This window comes from Rhinolophus sinicus, chromosome 17, assembly GCF_057876585.1.
Source record: "Rhinolophus sinicus isolate RSI-liver-muscle chromosome 17, RSI-T2T, whole genome shotgun sequence".
Classification (NCBI taxonomy): domain Eukaryota; kingdom Metazoa; phylum Chordata; class Mammalia; order Chiroptera; family Rhinolophidae; genus Rhinolophus; species Rhinolophus sinicus.
Genome location: NC_142517.1, coordinates 85,398,049 through 85,407,935, shown reverse-complemented (window position 1 = coordinate 85,407,935; position 9,887 = coordinate 85,398,049).

The following is a 9,887-nucleotide window of genomic DNA, read 5'->3' as shown; positions in this document are numbered from 1 at the left end:
CTACAAGACAGCAACATCCTCATATGGATTTGTTCATCTACCGAGGACCCTCACATTGACCTCTGGACAAGCCCTAGCTGCAGGTCTCTTTCTACGCCCCTCGTCAGCCTGAAGCAGCCAGAGTGGTCATTGCCCCTCACCCTTACTCCCGAACAGCAGTTAGGGTTACGTCTTCAGAGGAGGGATTGAGAGAGGTTAGTTAGCATGTCATTAGGTAGACAAGGGGGTCCCTGGTGGAATAAACAAAAAGCAGCCATAGCCTGAAACCCCCGGTCCTGGAATGTTTCCTTCACTCCAGGACAGAGACATGAAAATATGCCTTGAGGTGAATAAATAATCTCAAATCCCTTCTGGCTGTACTAAGGAGCAGATCTGATAGACAGGAATGGGTTGGTTTGTTAATACCTTCAGGTTGAGCAAACAGGACAAACCCAATAGATAAATTCAATTAGAAGGCTCCAGCCCCCTTCTCCAAACAGGCAAGGGAAGGTATAAAAGTAAGAACTTTTGCCTCAGTCACCGGGCACCCCCATTTGGGACCCTCTCCTGCTTGCGAACTCTGATGCTTTGCTTTCAATAAACTATCCTCTTTTTAAAACTCTTTGCCTCTCCTGGGTCCGTGTTTCCATTCTTCTCCCTCACGAGACACAATACCGGTCCATACCCAGAAACTGCCAGCAGATCCAACATTATTTACGTCAATTGCATAGTGGTATCTCAGTTACAAATTTTATTTTCTTTTTTCTGAGAATTAAAGAGGTAGAGCATATTCTTACATGCTCTCTAGCCATTTACATATCTTCCTTTGTAAAATATTGTTCAAATATTTTGCCCATTTTCTTATTATATTTCTGCATTTTTATTATTGCATTACCTTTTTAATATACAAATATATTTCAGGTGCATATCTGGCATCAGATATGTGTTTTGCAAATGTATTTTCCAGTCTGTGACTTTTCCTTTTACCAAACAGCAACTATCAAAGAAAATACGTTTTTAACATTGATGAAAATAAGTTTTTAACATATATACGATATATATGTATATATATCACATATATATGTTAAACATATATATGTGATATATATATGATATATATCATATATATGTTTTTTTCTTTATAATTTATGCCTTTATTCCTATCTAAGAAATTTTTGCCTAATGCATGGTCACAAATATTTTCACCTACTTTTGTTTCCTTTAGAAGTTTTATAGGTATAACACTTCCATTTAGGTCTCCAAGTCAATATCAAGTTTGTGTTTGATTATAAACATCTAATTATTCCAAAACCCTTTGTGGAAAAGACTAGCCTTTTCAACACTGAATTATCTTAGGACTTTGGTAAAATAAATGTTTGGTTCTATTACTGACCAATTTTTTCTATTTTATCAATCTGTCTGTTATCATTTCTTGATTACTATCTCTTTTAATCATGCATGCCTACGTATAGAATTGGAGGATGGTATAGATACTAATAAGAAGATAAAGTATTTTATTTTAAAGCAGTGTAATAGGACTTACTTTTTTGTGAGATATTACTTGCTAAGACAAAAGTAATGAAATACATTTAATAAAGGTCCCAGGCATACATACATTTAAAATGTCAGTCATATTTTGAAATCAAAATTAAGTTAACAAGATAGGTGAGGTATTCAAATAATTTCAAAGTGAGATTTTAAAAACTGTTCCTTATTATTATTCACAATTTTTGTTGCCTGAATTAAAATGAAAATATTGTACATTAATGCTTTCTTACATTCCTTCCTCAAGTACTTATTGAAATTCAGACATTCACTGAATTGTGTTTGAAGATGGAACTCCAAAGATGATTTGTCTGTGTCCTCAGGGTTTTCAAAATGTTAAGAAAATATATATACCTAATCACAAAACTCTGGTGAGTATTATGAGCATGTAATCTTTGCAGTAAACTCAGGAAGGCTTCCTTGAAAAAAGAAGCTAGTGCTAAATTTTGAAGACTGAGTTGAATTTTTCCTGATAAATCATTAAATTTAGTTCTACTGGGCGAAAGGGAAGGGTTTGTATGAGGTTCTGTTTTTTTTTTTTTTTCCTAATCACCCGAAAAGTCTATTTTTATACCTGTCATTAAGTACACATTGAGAACAAAGATAAGTCAAATGCTTTTTTCAACAATTTCCTAAAAATATAGTGTCATTTTCCCTTTACATGTATAAAGCCCTTGCCTAGCAATGATTTTTCTTCATTTTATGAAATGAGAAATAAAAGAAGATACCTACTCACCCTTGTGCATAATATATATTTAAACCATGTACTATCGTACTTATTTTAGCAAAGGATATTTCAGAAGCTCAAAAGTGTGAATGCATTCTCCAGTGCGGCTCACTTTCTCCTGAACAGTAATTTGTACTTTGGTAAGTTCTGAATGCCTTTGAATGACAATGACAATGCTATAGTGCGAGGAAGCCATGATTTGTCTCCAATGACACACGCAATGAACTACTGAGGAAGCACAGAGTGAGATGTAAGAGACCTCTCGATCCTTCTCTCATATTGAGTCTTAAATATTGTTTCTGTTTTGCCTTCTAGTCTATCACTGTCACGTGATAAATTATTAAAAATGAAAGGGATCTGATATAATATTCAAAATCTCATCCATTAAGTTATTAAACTAAATGAACTATACATTTATTTTAAACATAAAATTATTTTCACAAAATAGCCATTGGCTTGACTGTGGGAGTCAAGGAATTTAGGTTTTTATTGCAAACATTTAATTAAATATAAGACTCTGGGTGGTGAACACACAATGTGATACATAAATGATGTATTACAGAATTGTACACTTGAAATCTATGAAATTGTACTAAACATTGTCACGCCAATAAATTTAATTTAAAAAAAAGATTTAGAAAAATCTCATTTGTTATCACTGTGTCCAAAAACTAATACAGTATCATTAAAAAATATTTTTAATATTTAACAAACATTTTTAAAGCTAGCATTTATTTGGATTAAAGCTGTTCATTATCTAAATCATATTGCCATATATTTGACTAGAATTATTTTCATTTAAATTAACAACTGATGTTCTCATCAGAAGCTTTGGTTTGCAGTTATAATTACTTAAAATGGTAAAATGATTAGGTATTTGTTTAATAAATGTGAGAAACTTGTAGGAAGACAAATGACAAAGGAATCCCTCAGCGATCATAGTTTGGAGATCACTAATATAAGGCATTGCATCTATAATATTGCATAGTCTACTTCCTTATATTTTGAATTAAATCTGAAAAATGGGTAAGAATATTTATGTCTTGCTTAAATAAACATTAAAATTCCCACACTTACTACCACCCTCAAAAATATTGAAAAACCCATGAGTGTTAAAAGTTTTAATAAACTACATGATATAGTTATTATTCAACTTAGAGAATTTTATTGCAAAGCCAAAGCATATTTCTTCTGTTTTCATTTTGCTTCATATATCACAAACTTAGTGCTGAAGTTTAGCACAACAACAAAAAAAGCCTCAATGAAAGCCTGTCCTCTAATCGAAAGATCAGGAAAAGGGCAAAAACAAGACAGAAGATTTTTAGATAGTAACTGCTCTACAATAGGCAAACAATGTTGGAAAAAAAAAAAAAAAAGAACAGCCCACACCCCTACCCTATTCAGCAAAGGCTGAGTGAGAAGCCAGTAATGAAATATCTTGTTCCTCTCACAGAGGGGTGGTGTCAAAGGAGGTCTAGAAAAAAATCTATGATTTCCATCAGCACCCAGCAGCAATGAGCATCCCTGTCCCTCTCAGTTCAGGTGATGTCAAAGGAGCAGTAGTAGGAAGCTGCCAATTCCACCACATCCGAGGAACAAGGCCTTCTTGCCAAGTGAAGGGCAATAGCAAGGTACTACTCACCCTCACAGCCATGGTGGGTGCCTAGTGAGGATCCTGAACTACCACCCACATCCAGTAGTAATGATAAACCTTTATCCCAAAGTATCAATAGAAGTTGAGTGGGGAATCTAGATTTCCACCACCAGCAAGGCAGTGTTCCCTCTCTTCCAACCCGCATGATTTCAGAGGAAGCTTGGTAAAATAGAAGATTAAAATGAGATCCAGAGTGTCATAACGTAATACATAAAATGTCCTGGATAATAGTGAAAATCACTCATCATTTCAAGGACAGAAAAATCTCAAGTTAAATCAAAGAAAACACTTAAAGAGACACCAACATGGAGCAGACACTGATGTTGGAATTATTTAACAAAGTTTTCAAAACAGTCATTATAAAAATACTTCAACAAGAAATTACAAACCTGTTCAAAACAAACAAACAAACAAAAAAACACACAAAGTCTCAACAAAGAAACAGAAGGTATAAAGAAGAACCAAAGAAAATTTTAGAACGGAACATAAAATAACTGAAATAAAAACTCAACGTATATGCTCAACAATAAAATGGAAAGAAGAGAGGAAAAAAGCAGTGAAGTCAAAGATGAAACAATAGAAATTTCCAAGTCTGAACAACAGAGATAAAATGGACTAAAAACATGAACAGATACTGGGGAATGCGTGAGATTGTAACAAAAGATCTAAATTCATATCATCGGAGTCTCAGAGGAAAAGAGAAAGAGAGTGGTGCTGACAAAGTATTTAAAGAAATAATGAATGACTAAAAAACTCCCAAATTTGGCAAACAAACAAACAAACAAATCCACAAACATACCGATTAAAGAAGCTGAGCAAATCTGAAACAGGATAAACCCAAAGATATCCATGCCAAGACCTATCAGAAAAAAACTTCTGGAAACTAAAGCTGTGAAAGGAAGAAACTACATACATCTTACTACCAGGGAAAACTATTCAAATGACAATGGATTTCTGATCAGAATCCAAAGGGAAGTCGCATACCATTTTTCAGGTGATGAAAGCAAAAATAGCCTTCTCAGAAACCCAGACCCTGCAAAAGTATTCTTTAGGAATGAATGAAAAGTTAAGATATTCTCAGACAAAGGAAAACAGAGCAAGTTTGTCACCAGCAGACTTACCCTAAGGAATGGCTTTAAAAAATTCCTAAAACTGAAAGAATATGACAAAAAAAAAAAAAAAAAAAAAAAAGGAATCTTGGAATATCAGGAATGAAGGAAGAACAACAGGAAAAGTAAAAATGTGAGTAAATGGGCTTTCGTTTCTTAAGTTTTCTAAATTATGTTTGACAATTGAAGAAAAATTATAACATTTATCTGATGTGTTTCTCAAGGTACAGAAATGTGTGAGATGTGATCAAACAATACTATGAATGTTTAAATAAAAACAATTTTACAGTATAAGACACATTGCCATTAATCCCCCTCAAAATACTCTCCCTCGCTTCAAACACATTCATCCCATCATTGTTTCTTGAAGCAGTTCTGGAAGTCTTCTTTCATGAGTGCCTTTAGTTGTGCTGTCGCTTCTGCCTCCTTGTCCTGAATCGATTCAAAACATTTACCTTTCATGGTCATTTTGACTTTGGGGAAGAGCCAGAAGTCACACAGTGTCAGATTTGGTGAGTAAGGTGGATGAGGACATGCCATAGGTTATTTGACAGAAATTGCTGTACCAGAATCATGTGTGACACAGAGCATTGTCATGATGGAGGATGATTTATGGCACACTTTAAAACACACCTTTTCTCAACATTAAATCAAACGTGACTGATTACACCAAACAAATTGAAACTTATCACACACTGTTACTAAGGTTCCATGTGCTGCTTCCCGTATTGAAGATCCCTGCCTTTCTGTTGGATGGCACTCGGCAGCAGCAATCACTACTGTTTGATCACAACGGAAAGGCTCCGGGTCACACATCGCTTCTGGTATGGCAATTTCTATCAAATAAAAGCATTTTGATGTGTCCTCTTCCACCTTATTCACTGGATCTGACACCTTGCGACTTCTGGCTCTTCCCCAACGTCAAAATGACCATGAAAGTAAACATTTTGAATCCATTCAGGACATGGAGGCAGCCACGACACTGCAACTGAAGACACTCATGAAAGAGGACTTCCAGAACTGCTTCAGAAAGTGGCAATAATGATGGGATAAGTGTATTCGAAGCGAGTTGGAGTATTTTGAGGGGAATTAATGGCAATGTGTCTTTTACATATATATATATATATATATATATATATATATATATATATATATATTTTTTTTTTTTTTTTTTTTTTTTTTTTTTTAATTTTAAACATTCATCATATTGTTTGATCACACCTCGTATACCCAGAAGTGGATTGCTGTATTATGTGGTGCTCCTGCTTGTATTAGGTTGGTGCAAAAGTACTTGTGGTTTCAGAGGTTGAAAATAATTCCGAAAACTGCAAGTACTTTTGCACTAACCTAATAATTTTTTGAGAACTGCCATACTGTTTTCAAAGCAGCTGTACCAATTTACATCCCTTCCAACAGAACACAAGGGTTTCCTTTTCTCCACATCCTTGTCAACAGTTGTTATTTCTTATCTTTTTGGTAACAGTCATTCTGACAGGCCTGAGATAGTATCTTATTATGGTTTCCTTCTGATAAGTGATGTTCAGCAATTTTCCTGTACCTGTTGGCTATTTGGATGTCTTCTTTAAAGAAATGTCAATTCTGTTCCTCTGCCTATTGTTTAATTAGATTTTTGTTTGTTTATGCTATTGAATTGTGTGAGTCCTTTATGTATTTTGGATATTAGCCCTTATCAGTTGATTTGCAATGATTTTCTCCCATTACATAGGATGACTTTTCATTTTTCAATTGTTTCTTTTGCTGTGCAGAATGTTTTTAGATTGATGTAGTACCACTTACTGACTTTTACTTTTGTTGCTTGTGCTTTTGGTATCAGGCCAAAAATTGTTGCCAAGATCAATGTCAAGGAGCTTTCTCCCTATCTTTTCTTCTAGGAGTTTTATGGCTTCAGGGTAATGTTTAAGTCTTAATCCATTTCTAGTTATGTTTTTTGTTTTTTTTAAGAGGTGTAAAATAGTGGTCCCATTTCATTTTTCTGCAGGTGATTATCCAGTATTCCCGGCACTCTTTATTTATTACGGAGACGATTCTTTCCCCATCAAGTCTTCTTGGCTCTCTTGTCAAATGTTTGTTGATGGTATATGCAAGGATTTACTTCTCCATTCTTGATTCTGTTTCATTGATCTATCAGTCTGTTTTTACGCCAGTACCATACTGCTTCCATTGCTATGTCTTTGTAATATACTTTGAAATTAGGAAGTGTGATGCCTGCAGCTTTGTCTTTCTTTCTTTCTCAGGATTGCTTTGGCTATTTGGTCCATTGTGGTGCTGTATGAATTTTAGAGTTGTTTGTTCTATCTCTGTAAAACCTCCCATTGGAATTTTGATAGGGATTGCATTGAATCCATTGATGGGTTTGGGTAGTATGGACATTTTAGCTATATTAATTCTTCATATCCATAAATGCAGGATATCTTTCCATTTATTTGTGCCTTCTTGAATTTCTTTCATCAATGTCTTATACTTTTCAGTATACAGATTTTTCACCTCTTCATTTAAATTTATTCCCAAGTATTTTATTGTTTTTCATGCTACTGGAATGAGATTGTTTATTTATTTTTCAGATAGTTCATTGTTAGCATATAAAAATGCAAATGATTTCTGTATGATGATTTTGTATCCTAGAATGTTACTAAATTCATTCACTAGTTCTAATAGATTTCGGTGCTGTCTTTATGATTTTCTATATATAAGGTTATACCATCTGCAAGCAGAGACAATTTTACTTCTTTCTTACTGATTGGGATGTGTTTTGTTTTGTTTGTTTTTTCCTTTTTCTTGCCAGATTGCTCTGGCTAGGACTTCCAGTACTATGCTAAATAGAAGTGGAGAAGATAGGCACCCTTGTCATGTTCCTGATCTTTATTAAGTAGAATGTTAGCGGTGGGCTTCTCATATATGACTTTCATTTTGTTGAGGTACATTCCTTCTATGCCTAATTTTCTGAGAGGTTTTTTTTTTCATATAAGAATGTTGTATTTTGTGAAATGCTTTTACTCCAATTGTTGAGATTAGCATATGATTTTTAAATCTTTTATTCTATTAAGGTGGCGTATCACATTTATTGATTGGTGTGTGTTGAATCATCCATGTATCACAGGGATAAATCCCTCTTGATCATATTGTATAATCCTTTTAATATACTGTTGAATTTGGCTTCCTAATATTTTCATGAGAAATGTTGCATCCCTATTCACTAGGGATATTGGACTGTAGTTTTCTTGTATTGTCTGTATCTGGCTTTGGTATCAGTGTAATGCTGGCCTCAAAAATGAGTTTGGGAGTGTCCTCTCCTCTTCAATTTTTTTGGCAGAGTTGAGAAATATTGTCATTCATTCTTATTTAAAAGTTTGGTAGAATTCAGCCGGGAAACCATCTGGTCCTGGAATTTTCTTTGTGGGAGTTTTTTTATTGTGATTCAATCTCCCTTCTCATTATTGGTCTGTTCAGATTATCTATTTCTTCATGATTCAATTTGGTAGGTTGTACGTTTTTAGAAATTTATCCATTTTTCTAGATTATTTAATTTGTTTGCATATAATTGTTCATAGTAGTTTCTTATGACTGGATCTTTTCTGCTGGACTCCTGAACCACTAAGGCTCTCTCATCGGTGGCTGATTGGTAAGACATTGTTCTCCAAGGGCTCACAGACTGTGGTGTAGAGTGGCTGGAGACAGTACCTAGGTCACTGCAGGGTCCACAGCTGGCACAAATGCCTCCATGCCTATTACCTGATGCACAGGTAGATGAGACTCCACCCAGGTCCCTTGGCATTTGGTGCAGGCTCCCACAAAAGCATGTTTGTCTTTGAATGGATGCCAAATCGTTGTGTTGCAGGGGAGGGGGACACATGAGAGGGATGCCTTATTCAGCCATCTTGCTGATGTCATTCCATAAAAATAATATTTTTAAATCATGTGTTTATTAATTTGCAAATTTAAGGTTTTCACTGAAAAAGGACTGGTAACTCCAAAATTTTTCTAAACCAAAATTAAACCAAGTATTACATAAGCACTTTTCCATGTGTTAAGATGAGTTTTATAATAATTATCTGAGGTAGATGATAATATCAAATTTTACATAAGAGAAAAAGTGACTTTCAGAAAAGTTAACTAACTTATCTAAAAGCATCTCTTCACAAGTGAAGAATCCAGAAATCAGAAACATGAGGATGAGAAAATCAAGACTTCTTTTCCTCCTACCAATGAAGAAATGTACATACATTGTTTAAATATCCCAAAAAATGTGTTCACTTCATTTCCTATATCAGGTGGCCTTGACGATGATATACTAAAAATTTTATTTATTTATTTATTTATTTATTTATTTATTTATTTATTTATTTATTTTTTGCTTTATAGGTAAAACACATCAAAGTGGTAAAACAAACTCTAAAAGCAAGAGTCAGCTCAATTTATTAAAAAAATAATTAAAAGATTAACACAACATTCATTTTCCTCAGGTCAGCATGATTTCACCTCTGCTTTATATTTCTGTACTCACCCTGCTGATAAATCATGTTATGCACAGCACCTGTCAAAATGTGCTATATTAGCAAATCGAGGATGCTTTGCTCATCTTTCTCCTCAAAGCCCGCACATTTTAACAGGACTAGTTGTACTCAAGTTAGCATTTGGAAGAAAGGAAGTAAAAGCAGAGAGCAAATCAAGATCATCTTGCTTTGATATTCTTTATGATTTTTTTCCTATTGGTTAAAAAAGTGTGTGTGATCATGGTAAATTCTTTGTTCAGTCAGAAATTTTTAGCATTCTGTATGAAAACATATGTTACCATTTTAACCAAAATAGAGGAAAACATACATCTTTTATTATATAAATCCTGTAATGACTCACA